Raw genomic sequence first — 6,565 nt, 5'->3', positions numbered from 1 at the left:
TTGACATTTCATTGTTTGGAAAAAGAGCAAATTCGATACTGAATGTATAGAGTAGAGGTGGTTTATTGTTCGGAAGATTTAATTCCCTTTTGTTATGATTTTGCATATTGTTAAAACTGTTAATAGTTAATGTTTGAAAACTTTTTACCTATGAACATGTTGATGGAGTAAACAGTGTTGATTTTATGAGATAGTTTGTTGTTTTTACTGCATATTTTGAAAGATTGTTGAAATAAAGATAGTTGATTAATAAAAATGTCTAATAAAAATGTCTTCGTCTCGGGCCAATATGGTCACCCTAAGGCCAATACGACTGACCTTGGACCTGTAACAGCCATTTAATAACATAATATTATTCCAGCTATATGGCCTGTACATCGATCCTGGCCCAGATGATTATGTGACTAATATTATGGGCATTGGTCACAACCGTCGGGTGCGATTACACCCTGTTAACCAATTCAAGGAGCCTGACCACCCGATCCAATGTGTCGCCTCGTAAGACAAACACAAGTTGTTGGTAATGTATTCTAATTCTGACTCGGGGCCACGGTTTGCCGAGTCGTGTAAGACGCCGCAAACCCCCTTTCAGAATTGCGTCACCTGGACGCGCCAGAAACTTATGATCGTGGGTTCGAATCGCTTTGATAATGTTTCTAGGTTTGTCACCACAATTTCCTTGCTCCTGGGTTTCATGAAAGTTGTAAACGTCTGAGACCTGCATCACTTTAAGCTTTCCTTCCACATCAAGCTGACACACCGTGATATAACTGGAATACTGTTCAAAGTGGTGTTAAACCCAACTCACTCACCCACCAGAATCTGAATTCTCATGGGTATCATCACAAGATAAAACTATTTCTCCCAACGAGGATACAATGACGTTCCTTGATACATCTTATGTTGTGTGAATGGGAGATCAGCGGGTACATTTGAATGTTTTCATAAAGCGTGGGACTGGTCACAAGACAATGTCATTGACACATGTTGATGAATTAGTATTAAATTCATCTCGTGAACAAGGCCGCTTTGAATCACAGGTTAATTTGTTAAGACAATACCTAGGGTCAAAATGGTCAAAATGTGTCAAGCAATGTTACTCATTTCCTATTTTACATGTATATGTCTGTCAAAACATCAACAACACCCTTGTGGAAACTGTTTGATTCATGCAATAAAAAATAGAGATATTGTTTTCTCATGTTACTCAAATTCAACTCCAGATGCAGTTACATTCTGTTTGTAATGCGCTCTTGTGCTTCCAGATGTTGACAACTTCATAACTGAAGATGACAGCATCTGTTATATTTGAAGAAGGTTTCACCGTCGAGTTGAGAACGAAACAAGTGGACCTTAAATAGTTCGATCAGGTACCTTTTTATTGAGATTAAGTGTGGAATTTAACATCTTTATTGTTTATACTTCGACGTTTATTCTCGACAAAACTCTTGCCAGCATCTATCTGAAGCAGTGAGTTGTCCCTTAGTATACATATATAACGTCAACGCCAGGGAATAACCTGTCTTGATTAAACACCGAAACAGATTCCGTTAGTCGTAAAAGGCAAAGTAACGTCGAAACGATATGAATAGATAACTGAAAATCAGTTATGACATCAGGTTCCGCGAAAAGTGTAAGCATGTCCTGCTCTACACATCCACAATTTCAAAGAATAATGTGGGTTTCTTTTCAGTCTTTCCCCCTTTAAACAGCTTCTGCTCCAAATTGTGTTCGACAAAGGTTGTGTAAACATTGCTGCGGTGATTTTGTCCTTCACACAACTTCAAGACAGTATGGCTATTCTTGTATGTTTTGTAATGAATCCAGCTCATATATCTCTCTACATTTACATGATGTCTGTTTGTTAGGTTAACCTCATTTTGCCCTATGCTTGGGATATTGTTGATAAGACGTTAAGACGAAAATGGACAGCTGTTGGTTTCTCTGCTGATTTCTAACATTTGTACGTCCTTATGTCATGAATTCATCTGCATGACAAATTGATATGTGCAAGTGAAACATGTTTTAGGAAAGGATCTGCAGTTCACCTTTTAGTCCTACACATCAGTGCATTGTTGACTCCAGTAGACGTCATACTTGAACTATTAACTGTCGCCTTATTTTGTAACATCATTCATGACGTACTTTCTATATGAAGTGGTGTCCGATTCACCTTTCTTATTAACATACTGTGAAGTGGTGTTCAATTTAGATGTGCTCTCAACATGATTAATACTGTGAAGATGAGTGAGTGAGTGAGTAAGTATGGTTTTACGCTGCTTTTAGCAATATTCTAGCAATATCACGGCGGGGGTCACCAAAAATGGGCTTCACACATTGTACCCATGTCGGGATTTGGCGTGACGAGCGAACGCTTTAACCACTATGCTACCCGACCGCCCCCTTTGAAGATGAAGTGATTTGTTAATCAGTGCAGTGAATATGAAGGGGTGCTCGATTAAGCTGTGCTATCATATTTATACATACCATGTATGTGAAGGGGTGTTCGTTTTAGCTAAGGTATCACATGAATCAATACCGTGAATATGAGGTCATGTTCAATTCAGCTGTTCTATCATATTAATCAATAAATTAATAAAAAAATTATTAAAAAAAATATTAAGAATATTAATCAATACCGTACGTATGTTTCAGTTTCAAAAGACGAACAGGGAGTTATCATTAACGTCTGGTGACCAAACTCGGTGTTGGTGGAGCTTGGGCTGCCAACGGATTGCTGTCAAGTGAGACGTACCCCACTGTCATAAGGTACAGTACACATAGTTATTCAGGACACGGTGTATCTATCTTATGTGTCTCCTAAATGTCGACATTCACGAAGTACATATTTGGACTTTGACGTGACGACCAATAACGTTCAGCAATCAAACAGCCCTTAATATTTGCCAAAATTGTGGTAATGTATTTTCAATGTTTTGTTTACATTTTCTACAGAAATTTGGGCTACGGAGCAGCTAATACAGCAGCCCGAGTTGGCGGCATGATCACTCCATACGTCTTTGCAGGGGTATGTTCATTGTTCAATGAAGTCCATTGAGCCACTTCCGTGAGGCTATTTGCTGACTGTAAGACGTTGTAATTCTTATTAACTATATAGAAATATCTTCCTTCGTGCAAAAGGGGCACAGGCGGAAAAGAACGCTAAGGCGCTACAATTCGCCATACCTTACCTAAGATCCTGGGTTTGAATCCCGGTTTGCCCCGATTATGTTTCTAGGCTTGTCAACATGTGGTAAACGTCTAAGACCTGCATCACCTCGGGATTTCCTCCCACATTAAGCTGACACTTTGTGATATAACTGGAATACTGTTGAAAGCAGAAGTCGATCCTCCGAGTCTTGTTATGAAAGTGACATTTTGTTTTGTGTAAGATCTAGTTGTTCTATTTATATAGTGTTGATGATACTGAAATAACTATTGGTTTTCAGGCTTTTTTTAAATGTTTGTATGATATCAATGGTAATAAGCTCTATGATAAGGTGACTGTCATTCAACTTTGCAATAGAATATAGTTATAATGACATAGAGCAGTGTGGACAAACAAGTAACAACAAAAAGAAAGCATTGATTTGTCATACATACCACTGGAGCATTAAATACGCTTCCATATATGTGCCCACTCACCGTCTATCAGATATAACACAACTAAATTCGAGACATTAATGTAATGTAATATGCCAATATTGCCTGGTACATTATGAATACAACCATTAACGGCTGGTGTGTTAGATTTTGGCATAGCATAACACCACTGCAGATGAAAACGTCCAATATAATTTTGACAGGGAGATGGTGACCTCGTGGTACCTTTCGTCATTGTTGGTTCGACAATGGCCGTCTGTGGAGTGTTATGTGTCGTAATGAAGGACACGAAGGACCAGCCTCTGGCAGACACCATGGGGAATCAGTTGAACACACGCGGGGATGTGACGATGGTGGCGATCCATAAGGACATGTGTTGATGGCACAAGGCATCTTGTTGAGGCGTAAAACCAACACTGGAACGTTGCATAATTCAAGGATGGCAAACTTAGGCGAAACCTAATTAATCGAAATCATCTCTTTGCGTGTTATCGTTCTGTGTAAGCAATATTCCTGGACACACTGACTAATAATTCAGCTCTTACAGACCCAACTCACCATTTGCTCCTACAGCTGTGTCTTCTCCTGCTCCTGACCACATTGACTAATCATAACACAGTGTGTCGTCCTGTATGTATGTACAGTGTGTCGTCCTGTATGTATGTACAATGTCGTCCTGTATGTATGTACAGTGTGTCGTCCTGTATGTATGTACAGTGTGTCGTCCTGTATGTATGTACAGTGTGTCGTCCTGTATGCATGTACAGTGTGTCGTCCTGTATGTATGTACATTGTGTCGTCCTGTATGTATGTACAGTGTGTCGTCCTCTATGTATGTACAGTGTGTCGTCCTCTATGTATGTACAGTGTCGTCCTGTATGTATGTACAGTGTATCGTCCTCTATGTATGTACATTGTGTCGTCCTCTATGTATGTACAGTGTGTCGTCCTGTATCCATGTACAGTGTGTCATCCTGTATGTATGTACAGTGTGTCGTCCTATATGTATGTACAGTGTGTTGTCCTGTATGTATGTACATAGTGTGTTGTCCTGTATGTATGTGCAGTGTGTCGTCCTGTATGTATGTACAGTGTGTCGTCCTGTATGTATGTACAGTGTGTCGTCCTGTATGTATGTACACAGTGTGTCTTCCTGTATGTATGTACACAGTGTGTCGTCCCGTATGTATGTACACAGTGTGTCGTCCTGTATGTATGTACACAGTGTGTCGTCATGTATGTATGTACACAGTGTGTCGTCCTGTATGTATGTACACAGTGTGTCGTCCTGTATATATGTACACAGTGTGTCGTCCCGTATGTATGTACACAGTGTATCGTCCTGTATGTATGTACACAGTGTGTCGTCCTGTATGTATGTACACAGTGTGTCGTCTTGTATGTATGTACACAGTGTGTCGTCTTGTATGTATGTACATAGTGTGTCGTCCTGTATGTATGTACACAGTGTGTCGTCTTGTATGTATGTACACAGTGTGTCGTCATGTATGTATATAAAGTGTGTCGTCCTGTGTGTATGTACACAGTGTGTATCCCTGCATGTATGTACACAGTGTGAGGCTTTACATGGGAACTATGCTCGGGCACCTTTAACACTATACACACACACACTTCACATAAATAAAAGCGACATAAGACATTTACATAATCTTAACTCAAAATATGTACTTGTACATGTCCAACATTACATGGGTCAAGATGTATGTCTTTCTCTGTGTACATTATGCAGCCTGTCCCTTGTGAAGTACAAGTTGCGGAGCATATGACTCACGTCGCATTCACCTGGCAAGATTAATGAAAACACCTTTATACGCCCCCAGGGCCTGCCGTGGAGATGTAGCTTCACATCAACTAGGCGATAAAAAGCACAAAGCCACAGTGGTTCACCAGGCTAATTCAAAATGTGTGTTGTTTAAAGCCACACTCAAAAATATCCCTGCAATATGGCAGCCAGTACATAATTGAGTCTGGGCCAGATGATGCAGTGATTGATATCTTGAGCAACCATCCTTGTCGTCGGGACACGATGACAGGCCACCAACCACGTCACCAAGCCTGAACACTCGATCCATTATTTCGCCCTTGACGTTCAGGCATAGGTTGCTGGGTATCAACTCTAACCCGGAATCCCCACTGGGAAAAAAATCAAGGTGAGTTGACTGCTGTGTGTTGTGATTATCCATCATGCAATGAGGGAGTGGGATGGGTCTGGGATTGGTCGGCGAGGTCAGTATTATGGTCGGTCATATGTGCCATATTCTTTGAACATTACTGTACATTACAATCGCATTTATATAACATTGCTATGGTAACAACAATTCATGTACATTATCACTGCATTTATTAAAGCAGTTTCCGAGATGTTGGCCACATATATCTACACAGTGTGAGTCTTTACATGAGAGCAATGTTCGAGCACTCTAAGCAAATTTCAGCTACGTCGTTCAAACACTCTATTTACACAGACACACTTTACATAAATAACGACATAAAACATTTACATAATCATAAGAAATCTTAACTACAAATATGTACTCGTCCAACAATACATGGGTCTATGTGACCTTCTCGCTATGTCTTTGTCTATGTCCATTTTGCAACCTGACACTTGTGAAGTACGAGTTGCGGAGCAAGTACTCACGTCGCGTTCACGCCCTGCGGTCATGCTGTGGAGATGTAGCTTTACATCAAATAGAGCGACAAAATAAAGCGCCAAGGCACTGGGGCTCACCAGGCCAATTCAAACTAAAATATATCCCTGCTTTATGACAGTCGGTACATAATCGAGTCTGGGTCAGATGATGCAGTGATTGTTTTCAACCATCCATGTCGTCGGGACACCAAGTTTGATCACTGGATCTATTATTTCGCCCCTGACGACCAGCATAGGTTGCTGGGGATCCATTCTAAACCGGAATCAGCACTTGGAAAACATTAAGGT

Source organism: Haliotis rufescens, unplaced genomic scaffold (assembly GCF_023055435.1).
Source record: "Haliotis rufescens isolate VD_foot unplaced genomic scaffold, xgHalRufe1.0.p SCAF_110, whole genome shotgun sequence".
Lineage (NCBI taxonomy): Eukaryota > Metazoa > Mollusca > Gastropoda > Lepetellida > Haliotidae > Haliotis > Haliotis rufescens.
This window is presented reverse-complemented; position numbering follows the sequence as displayed.